Below are 12531 nucleotides of genomic sequence, written 5' to 3' on the forward strand. Positions count from 1 at the left end.
TTGTTTAAGCATAGTAGGTTTTGGGGTGAATATGTGTTGTCATATAAGAAATGTGGGTAGCTGGTCACTCAGACTATCAGGAAGGCAACCTGATTGGAAAGAGTAAGAGGAGCTATTTAATAATATCCAATCCAAGGTGGATTGGGTTTTACTAGCTTTATTTATTCCGGTAGGTTCTTGAATAGTTTGTGTAAAACCATGCAAGTTTATGTGATGGATGGGGCAATCTGTATCACATGCAAACCAGTCTAAATTAAAATCACCCAGTATGAATGTCTCCTGACTAAGGGTACTACTTGCCCAGTGCAATAGACATTCTATAACTGGGACATTATTTCCAGGTGAGATATAGCAGCCAATTATATTAAGCGTTTTTCTTGAATTTATGGTTAATGTGGTATAGATGATTTCTGCACTATCCAGTTGTGGGGTTTTGCATTCAAGGAAAGTTAAAGTGAGATGGTCTTTAAAGAGGATAGCAGCTCCACCTCCTCTTTTGTTGAGTCTATCAACCCGTAGTATGGAGTAACCTGGGGGTAGTATTTCATTATCTTTTGTACTTGGTTTTAACCATGTTTCAGTGATTAGATTTGCAGGAAGCAAGAAATACCACATACGTAGACTGGCAATTAAATCTATCATTTGCCCACATGTACATGTCAAAGGCTTTAAATGAACTGAAGAAGAGTTGCTCATGTATCTGCACTGTTTGTATCTACCACATTGGAAGGTACCTGGTACATGACAGTTCATGGAGCAGAAAAATAAAGAGATGTCGTACTCTAATGATTTCAAATTAAAAAGGGTTTTTTATGTGGCCTGTCCCCTAATACCTTGGCAAGCTCCACATTATCCAAAACTATTTTTCAATTGTCCATAATGATCTTCTTAATCAATGACATTTAATTGTGACTGGAATTAGAAAGGCTCACCTGAATGAAACACCGTTGGTCTTTGCCAACACATGGCTGCATCAGTGACCAGTACTGGCACTGCATGATCTATAGACAAAATTGGTCAAGCTTTATTCTCTCTGAGCATTTGCACTTATACTGATCAATCAATCACTGTCATAACCACGGTCAATAAAAAATATTCATAATTTTAATGTTTCATTCAGAAAAATAGCACTGTCCATGGTGAGCCTACTTAATCTAATACGTTGACCTATTACAATGCCTATTTTTATATGTAGAGGGTATAAACTGTCCTTGTGCAGATATTGATTAATGAATGTTTCTTTCTTATAAATCTTGCTGGTTATTACTTTGTGAACATGATTAAATGACAAAATGATGTGTAAAAAAATTGATGCCCTTATCGAACTCGCCAACAGTAAATTTTAAGAAGTTAGTGCTAGTGTTGAGGTAATAGACAAAGATGGAAAAATCATTGAAAGTTACCTTTCCACAAAATAAAAAAGATTATCAGTGTATCTATGATAAAAAATGATACTGTTGGACAATGGATGAGTTTTCAGAATTTTTTTCTCCCACAGAGCCATAACTAAATTGGCGAAAACAGGGGCTACCCTTGCCTCCATTGGTATGCTTGTAATCTTTTTGTTGTGTTTGCCTAAAAAACTAAAGAAGTTGTTGTTGAACAGCAAATCTAGAAGCAGGCAAACTGTGTTAATTGTATTGCTGTCAAAAGAGGTGTATTTGTTTAAATATTCTCTTACAACTCTATACCAGTATCGTGTCTAATACAAGTACAGAAGGCAATATCCGAAGAGATAAATGAAAACTGAATTTCACCAGCTGAAAACTTGTTCAACAATTACAAAAAATGCCAGGAATCATGAAAATAATATTCTGATTTCTGTACTACCGGGTTAAGAATGTGATCAAGTAAAATGGAAGTCAGTTCAGTTTTAGAAAAGCCCAGTGCAGCAATAGGTTGTAAATGTCATGGTCCAAATTACCATGCCTGACCATATCAAAAGGTGTGTTGTCTATTGCTAAAAAACACCTGTGACCTCAGTGTGGCAAGATTTATCTGCAAGTGGGTTCAGGATGGCTTAGTTGTAGTCATCAGTGCTTATAATAACTATCATCCCACCTTTGTCTGCCTTAATGACCCATACATTTGTATTTGTAGATAGTTCTTTGAGGGTAGACCTTCCTCTTCACATAAATTGTTAAATATTTGCAAAGTACTGTTTAGACTGGGATTGTATGTACTTCTCTTGTCCAGTCTATTTTGTTTTTGACTCAAATTTGGTATATAATTCAAAATAAATGTAAATTCAGTTTGGGAACATATAATTTGAGGTCTATTACTAATTTTGTGATGGTAACAAAATTATAGGACTGAATGAAAAAACTTTAGACAACACAGATAAATGCTGTACTTTGACAGGAAAAAACTGCTTTGATTCAATACTTCAATATTAAAATGTATGTCTTCCTTCCTTATGTTTTTTCCTTCCCCTTCCCTTTGTTGTTGCTGTTTACTGTCCACATAGGTGTCCTCATCTTCTCTGAAGGATGGACTGAAAAAGGACCAGGGGAAAGGATTTTCTGTTCGATAACAACTTCTTTAGTTTATTAGGCCAACACTACAAAGAAATTACTGGCATAGCAATGGAGGCAAGGATAGCAGCTGTTTTTGCCAATTTAGTTATGGCTATGTGGCAACAAAATTTTTGAAAACTCATCCATTGTTCAACAATCATCTTCTTTTGGCTGTTTCCATTAGGGGTTGCCACAGCAGATGATCTGTTTCCATTTCTTCCTGCCCTCTGCATCTTGCTCTTCCACACCAACCACCTGCATATCTTCTCTCACCACATCCATGAACCTTATCTTAGGCCTTCCTCTTTACCTTTTACCTGATAGCTTCATCCTGAGCATCTTTTTCCCAATATACTCAGCATCCCTCCTCAGCACATGTCCAAACCAATGTAATCTTGCCTCTCTGGCTTTGTCTCCAAAAACCTTCCAAACTGGGCTGACCCTCTAATATACTTATTCCTAATCCTGTCCACCCTTGTCACACCCAGTGCAAATCTTAACATCTTTAACTTTGCCACATCCAGTTCAAATCCCTGCCTTTTTGTCAATGCTACTATCTCCAACCCATATAACATAGCTGGTCTCACTACCCTCTTGTAGACCTTCCCTTTCACTCTTACTGGTACTTGTCTGTCACAAATCACTCCTGACACTCTTCTACGCTCACTCCATCCTGCCTGTACTCTCTTCTTCACCTCTCTTCCACACTCACCATTACTCTGAGCTATTGATTCCAAGTATTCATCTACCTTCGCCACCTCTACTCCTTGCATCCTCACCATTCCTCTATCCTCCCTCTCATTCACACATATATTCTGTCTTGGTCCTGCTGACCTTCATTCCTCTTCTCTCTAGAGCATATCTCCATCTCTCCAGGGACTCCTCCACCTGTTCCCTACTCTCACTACAGATAACAATGTCATCTGTAAACATCATAGTCCACAGGGACTCCTGTCTGTTCTCATCTGTCAACCTGTCCATCACCATTGCAAATAAGAAAGGGCTCAGAGCTGATCCTTGATGTAATTCCACCTCCACCTTAAACACATCCGCCACTCCCACCGCAGACCTCACTGCTGTCCCACTACCCTCGTACATATTCTGTACCACTCTTATATACTTTTCTGACACTCCCAACTTCCTCATACAATACCACAACTCCTCTCTAGGCATCCTGTCATATGCTTTCTCTAAGTCTACAAAAACTCAATGCAACTCCTTCTGAACTTCTCTGTACTTCTCCATCAACACTCTCAGATCAAACATTGCATCTGTAGTGCTCTTTCCCGGCATGAAACCATACTGCTGATCACTAAACATCTCGTCCCTTCTTAACCTAGCTTCCACTACTCTTTCACATAACTTCATGCTGTGACTGATCAGTTTAATCCTTATTTGGTTACTACAGCTCTGCACATCATCCTTATTCTTAAAAGTCGGTACCAAAACACCTTTTCTCCATTCCTCAGACATCCTCTCACTAACATCATTTTTTATCACAGACACATTGACAATCTCTTTATTTTGTGGAAAGGTAACTTTAATGATTTTTCCATCTTTGTTGATTACCTCCACACTAGTACTAACGTCTTAAAATTTACTGTTGGCGGATTCGGTAACAGCATCAATTTTTTAGACATCACTTTTGTCATTTGATCATGTTCACAAAGTACTCTACAGCAAGATTTATAAGAAGGAAACATTCATTAATCAATATCTGAACAAGGGCAGTATACCTCTTTTCATATGTGGAGAGTGTATACTGCCCTTGTGCAGATATTGATTTATAAGAAGGAAACATTCATTAATCAATATCTGCACAAATGCAGTATACACTCTTCACATATGAAAAGAGGTGTTGTGAAAGGTCATCTTATTAGATTAAGTAGACTCACCATGGACAGTACTATTTTTCTGAATGAAACATTAAAATTACGAAGATTTTTTTCTTGACCATGGTTATGACAGTGATTGGTTGATCAATATATATAGAGAGAAGTGCTATTGCTCAGAGAGAATAAAGCTCGACCAATGTTGTCTATAGATGATGCAGCGCCAGTACTGGTCACTGATGACAGCCGTGGGTTGGCAAAGAACAATAGTGTTTCATTAAGGGGAGCCTTTCCAATTCCAATAACTAATGAAATGCCATTGATTAAGAAGATTATTAAGGACAATTTAGAAATAGTTTTGTGTAATGTGGAGTTTACCAAGGTATTAGGGAACTGACCAGTGTTTACATATAAAAAACCTTTTAACTTGAAATCATTCTTAGAGTATGATATCTCTTTATTGTCCTGCTCCACAAACTGGCATATACCAGGTGCCTTCCAGTGTGGTAGGCCCAAGCAGTGCAGAAATATGAGTAACTCTTCTTCAGTTCATTTTAAGCCTTTGAACATGGATATATGGGCAAGTGATAGAGCCGATTGTCAGTCTATGTATGAGGTATATCTTGCTTCCTGTGAATCTTGTCTGTGTTTTTATATTGGTAAAATTGTTAGACATTTATCTAGATGTGTTTATAAGCACACACTTGCAATAAAGAGTAACGACTTTAACAACGATTTATCCAAGCATGCTGCAGTCTATGGACTTTAATAAATGTACATTCATCGTTTTAGATACAGGTTGTGTGGACAGTTTTACTGGAGATTATAAACCAAGGCTTCAATGATGTGAGTCTACTTGGCAAATTAAGCTAAGAGTGGATTGAACTCTTGGACTTAAGGAGACAATTAAGTGTTTTTTAAAAGCACGAAAACTTCTTTAAGTTGATATACATTTTTGCAGTATTGATTAGTATATTATTATTACAATTTAAAGGGTTTGATTTCAGCTTTTATTAAATGGTGATTCAAGGTTTAGTTTAAGGTGCACACCTGAGTGGTGATAATGATTACTGGTTGTACAATGATTGGTTACAACAAGCCATATGTTTTTTAGGTAATATTTTTAAACTGGTTGTAGAGTCCCAAGTGTATTTTCTGACGAGTTCTGTTTTTTACATTAAAGAACAAAAGTGCTTAAAATATATCTTGTGTCCAGAGACTTGCCTTGGTCTATTAACATTTTTATGGTTTTAGTTTGTGTTATGTTCTTACATGCTTCTGCTTTTTCTCTGTAGATATTAATAACTATGTACTCAAAAAATGGGAAAGAAGTTGTGGAAGTGGAAATATTAGAAATCCTTGAATGAGAATTTAATTTCAGTAAACATTCCCTTGTGGTTTGAATATTGTGGATATTGAGATTCTAAGAGTTGAAATGATTTGTTAGTACCTCCCTCCACATGTGTTTACAATGGTTCTTTAGTTTATCTGTGATGTCCTATGTATTTGCTACAAATGTCTGTTGTCCCACTGCTCATATCTGGCCAGGATACTGCAAGCAAAGTACCGATTTATTTCTTTAACGCTTTCTTCATTTGCTATATTGGAAAGGCTGCTTTTACAAATAAAGCCTAAAAGCATTTGATCTGTTTTTTGAATTTCATTGTGGATTTCAGAAGTAGCATAAAACAAATCCACGCTTGCGCTGCCCTAGTAACCTAACTTAAGTTGCTTCCAGCAAGAGTTAGAATTTTGTAGCTTTACTTTTTTGCTGGAAATTGTGACTCTTGTCAATATGCTTTCTTATTAAAATTATTAGCTCAAGGTCTAACTGGGGGGTCTAGTATCTTCTAACTAAATAGATGGTTGAGTATAAGGAATACAAATATTTCTCTGCTTATTAACATCCGAGGGGCTTTGCAATGTTTAATCATGAGCCTGTATATGGTACTTAAGAAACTTCTGATTACATTGTCCATCATGAATGTGTCACTGTCACATTATTAACTAAGATATGGTACCTCACCATCTGACAGGAGGGATCTCTTCTTATACTTTGCTACAAGAATTTCCGGTTCAGCTGAATGATCATTCATTAGGTTTTAAAGGCATTTGGTTTGCCCATTTCATTACTGATAGACATTACTTTCATCTGGTAAATAATTAAAAATAATGCCAGCTAAATAGAGGAAGGATTATAAGCACTAGGGTAGCTGCTCTCATACTGGCATAGAGTTAAGTTACCTGCCTATGCTGGCAGTGTAGTTAAGTAATCAGAAAGTCCAGCTGCACTTAGGTTAGATGGAATGTGAATCACATGAGTGACTTTTTGCAGTCCTATTAGAAGGGGGGGATTTTGGATGGGTATGATGACTGCTTGGTACATAATATATTTAGTGGAAGATAGAGTTTCACTGTCTTACCAAGCATATTATGACCTGGGTTGCATCAAAGTGGTTATTGAGAACTTGCAGTACATTCATACTTTATGCAATGAACATTCCATAAGAGGTTGGTGGAGTTGGGGGATTAATGCCCTGGGTCAAGATGTTGTGCCCACTAAGGATGGTAATACCACTTTGCCAACCATCAAACCTGAGCTCACCAATAACAGACATATTTGCACTGACATTTATTTTTTCCCAGTGTATGCAGAGGTTTATGCTTGGTAGTTTGATGAAACTCAGGTTACTAATAGAAATTTTACCCATCTTATACTACTGTTGTCTGCCAGGTCTCAATCCAGCTGAAACCAATCCATCAAAAATCTTGATCAGTGAAACACCTATTGCGTCAATAAAGCAACAAGAGGAACAACAAAAAAATCTAAATAATGTAAAAAGTTAAAGGGCTTTTATTGGGGAGAAACTTCCTTATACCCCCCTGTATGGGACACCCTGACTACATATATAATGAATAAAGTAGTTGCGCAACCATGTGGAAAGGGAATTAAATGATATTATATGAAAATGACTATTCTACTCTGCAATGTAGATATGCAGTATCAACCAAAAAAAAAATTACAAACCCAAGGTCATTCAACAGCAATATTCTTACATAGACCCGCTCTAATATGTCTCAGGCATCCATCCTCTAAGGAAACAGTATGATAAAATGATACCTTTTATAGGATGGGCACTCCTGACTTTAATATGTGCAATATCCACCATTCTGCCTCAAAACATCAATACATTACAAGTCTAAAGTCTTTTAGATACCACTAACTGCAGTTATAAGAAAAAATGTCCTACAAGCCACCCAAAACTCCTAAACTGTGGTAGTCAGATTCTTAACATGAGATTCAAAAATATTATAGTGTTAGGTAAACCTGTTTACTGCTCATAGTAACCTTTTCTGATTCAGAGACAGCCCTACTGCAGTGCTGTAACACAAAGAGGTGTAGCAGTGTAGTGGGCTGTCCTTGTCACCTGCCACAAATTCTAATGAGACATTCTGGGGGAGTAGCCTGTGTTAATTAGCCAAATAGTCATTATTTCCAGTCATTTAAGGTAATATGTTGAAGAGTATATCTGGCATCTAGTGGTGACATAGAGAGGACAGATTTCAAAATGTGTCATGCTTTACTTTTTACATCCTTGATGTCTAATGTCTCCCTATGCTGCAAACGTGTTGTTCCATTAACTTTTGCATATTCTTGATGTCTACTGTTCCCCATCCAATATTGTAGGATTTGCTTGTTAGTCTTAAGAGATTTTAGAGGTATGACAAGTGTCATCACCCTACCCCCACACAAACATTCAGACATTCAGACATTCACAAACACACACACACACACACACACACACACACACACACACACACACACACACACACACACACACACACACACAAACATACACTCTCACACCTACCCTACCTATCCCCTAACTAAGCCCCTACTGTGACCACTCAGACACAAATGCATATACACACACACACACACACACACACACACACACACACACACACACACACACACACACACACACACATACAAATAATCCCCCCAACATTAAACTCCCAAAAACATACCTCTAATGGGATCTCATGTATTGAAATTAATGGTTGAGCTCGAGCTTTTAAGTAAGTCAATTACTGTAGCTGGCAGTAAAGATTTATGCAGCTGAACTTTTCTGTGAATTGCACGGCTGTGTAAAGCTCTTAGTGCAGGCATTTCCAACGAAGACCGCATAGCTGATTACCATATGTTCCTTCCCTAAAATGCCTCATTAGCATTTGCTGCAGGCCAGATAGACAATCCACCCAAGTGCTGCAACCCTTCAAGGTAAGCACTGCGATAGGGCTATCTAAGCATTGGAAATGGTCACTGCCAGTGGAAAAAGGACTTACCACTGGTGGCAACCTGCTTGAATTTGTTTGTGTCTTTCGGCTTTTCCCAGTTAGGGGTTGCCACAGTGGAACTCCGGTCCGCTAATGATTGGCAGTTGATTTTTACATAACGGCTTGCCAGGCCTGACACACAACCTACAACAAAGGTACGCCCATTCACGCATGTTTCCACGCAGAAGACGCTCTAGCTGAGAATCAAACTGGACAGCATCGCAACCTGCTTGAATACCAGACATATGTTAATGAACTAACAAAATCTATCAAATAAATAACTGTTAATTCAATTAAAAAATAATGAAATTCAACCATACTACAGGGATGGGCAGACTCTTATTATCAACATTTGCATGGGAGAAGGGGACATAGTGACAAGTGACTGTAACATATAACATCAGCATTGTAGGAATCAGGATCACAACCTACAGTAGTGGAGTTCAGCTGTCATATAGTGACTACTGGCAGCAGGTCTTGGCTTATAGAATTCAGACTAAGAGGTAGAACTATGGTGCTCTCTGCATGCTCTCTGATGGGACAGCTTGTGTATTGAGCCCGATGAGTGCTAAACACAGATGATGCCAAAGGTTATGCCTTCCCATCTACTGTCACGTCATATGTGTGTGGGGGTGTATTCTCCAGTATTCTCATTGTTGAGAGCACCACTTTGTCATCTGACTGTTTCTTGTGCATTTTGCTAACCTCAAGCATATGCTGATCTGTTGTGCTGGGTCCTGTAAAGGCATAAAGGTAACAAACTCTCTCCAACCTGTGATACACAGACTGGTATTGGCCACTTATGCAAATAACATATGGGGAGATATATACCTTGTTGTGCAGTTTGTTACATTTGCATCCCTAATGCACCAGGAGAATGGATATACATAGGGGTTCTACTGAATAATCCCATGACAGTATTAACGAGCTCAGATCTCACACCTAACTTCACTTACTTCAGATAGTGTTACCAAGCACTATTTTACCTCTGTGACATGCCTCTGCGCTGATGGTTCAACTCCTATGGTATAACCGTCCCTGGTAATACACTGTGCTTTGGTCTTTGCATGCAGTGTCATATCAGTGACCCTGTAACATATCTGTTTGGACAACCACAACATTGATGTCCTCTACCACTCCCTGAAATACATGGTCCTAGAAGTCTTTCTTGGCTTTACCTTTTTAAAAGATGTTAAAGTTATGTGTGTCAGGCCTGCAGGAATACCTCCATCTCCTGCTTGTTGACCTTTTCCAGCTGTTGATATTCTCTTGGTTCCATTACAAAAGGATACACATTGGTCAGTTGGTCAGTATATGAGAGTGAATGTGTGTGTGTGTGTGTGTGTGTGTGTGTGTGTGTGTGTGTGTGTGTGTGTGTGTGTGTGTGTGTGCCCTTGTCAGACCCATATGCCTCAAGACCATCCTCCTCCTTCCAATTGTTGGTCTGGCTGCTGTCGTACTGTGACCATTCCCACTCTATCCATTGCTGGCAGCTTCAATGGACACATTACTAGAGCTCACCTTCTTGAGACACTATGTTGCTGACCAGTAGTGTTGCTCACATCCTGTGCCTCTCATCTACGTACCTCTCTAAACCTGGCCATGTCTTGATTTATGAACAGTAAACATTCATGCCCTCATAGCTAGTCTTGTGGTGTGCGTGCATATACCACAGTATGCCTTTTCATGAGACATCAACTTGTCCTACCCTTTTGCTATTTTCTCTGTCACAGACAGCCCCCACCAGCTGGACATTAATCTAGCCTGCTCTTGTGCTATGTTCTTTTTCATGTTGATCTCCCCCTCAGCTGAACATTAACTTGTCCTGCATGTGTGATATTTTCTCTATCGACTGAGCCCTCCCCAGCTGCACACTAATTTGTCATGCCCATGTTCTCTGTCATGGTGAGCCCTCCTAGCTGGACAGTAGTCTGTCAAACCATAATGCTATGTTACCTCATCCAGTCTACTGTTTCCTATATGCTCTATTGCATGCAGCATAGATTGCCAGTACCTGTGTAACAGCATCACATTACAGTTCCTGATTTGCATGGCTTAATATTGCCTCTTCCAATATGGTGGCCATGTTTTGTATCATGCTACAACAGGTCTCACTGTGCTAGGATTATGGTACTGCAGTAGATGCACACTTGTTAATGTAATGCTGCCTAATGTATTGCACTGTTACACCCTGTCTATGTTATTATGACCATCCTTGTCTCCAGGCTAATTGGATATGTGCACACTATGTTCATACATGGACACTGAAAAGCCTGTAGCACCAGCACTCTGTGCTAGTGATGCTGTTGATAATGCATGATTGCTGACTGATAATGCATGCTGCATTGTTTCTGTAACAATTTGCTTTATACCACATTGCCTATCATTCAGACGTATAGTGTGGTCTTGGCCATTTCATTATCTTGGTTCAGGAGGGTTCCTGCATGGTGCAACCACAAAACTAAGATTTTTTTTGTATCTACTGCACAGGAACTGGCAGGAACATCAGGTGGACCAGTATGATGGTCTCTTTTATAAGATCTGCACCTTGAACCAGTTTTCCAGAGTGGTGAATGATGCCACCGACATCACTCATTCTGGCAAGCCACACTGGCATGACTAAGTGATCTCTGAAGGCACCAACCCCACCTGTTCCATAAGTGACAGGCAGAGTATAGGGAGAGTGTGCCAACATTTTACATTTAAAGTTGTATCATTTTTGCCCTTTATTACTTTCTATTGTCTGTTAGCCACTTTGCCTTTTGTTGACAGTGTCACCTTGCACTGAATCATCTATGCTTTCTTTTACAGCAACAAAGGAGATATAATGCAATAGACGTCTGAAAGGCTGCCCGGGTGGTGGGTATGTATTCTATGCCCATGGTTGTTATTTATATATATCTACACACACACACACACACACACACACACACACACACACACACACACACACACACACACACACACACACACACACACACGCACATACATATATATATAAATATATATATATATATATATATATATATATATATATATATATATATATATATGTATATAAATGGCTGCAGTTTGCAAGACTAAATGCTCAAAATAGTGAATGTTCCTTTTTGTTGGTTTCTCTGCCTGCCTGTTGCTGTGTGTGTGGGATGTGGGATTGTGGTCCATCAAGAACTGGGAATTTGTCCATTTTCTGCTTCTTTGTGATATCAGAGTTGGTATATCTAATAAGCAGTAGTTGTAGTGATGACATGGGGGTTGGCTCCCCTGCATAACGTAATGTTTGTATTTTTGTTGTTTTGTGATTTGGATCTAAAATGATCAATCTGTTTTGTTAATTTTTGAGTATTCAGTGTTTCATTAGGGAATCTTATATATCTACACATCTATACAATTTGACTCCTAAAATCCATGGATTGATCCTACCTCTGTTTAAATAATTTTGTATCGGAAAGTCACAAAGTGTCAAAATAGAAACATCTTGATTCCCTGATAACCCCCTACATGTAATATGGGAATACTGTCTTTTGTTAAATAAAATAAAATGCAGAATATGACCTGTACTTAAGATATTTCATTTACATTTAACACTTCATAGGTGGTCTGCACAGCTGCTTCAGGACATAAAATCAGAAAGCTATACTTTGTTCTAACGTTCTTTACAAAGTCAAATATAATGAAGGAAAAAGGCCCAATATCAGGGATGATTTGTAAATATTGCTCTACTTCATGTAGGTTGAGCATCAATGTGCATTTTCTGAAGAATAAAATGTTGTTGTTGTTTGTCTTTCGGCTTTTTCCCAGTTAGGGGTCGCCACAGCGGAACTCCAGTCCATTAATGA

This window comes from Protopterus annectens, chromosome 3.part0, assembly GCF_019279795.1.
Source record: "Protopterus annectens isolate FY-2018-M chromosome 3.part0, PAN1.0, whole genome shotgun sequence".
NCBI lineage: Eukaryota > Metazoa > Chordata > Ceratodontiformes > Protopteridae > Protopterus > Protopterus annectens.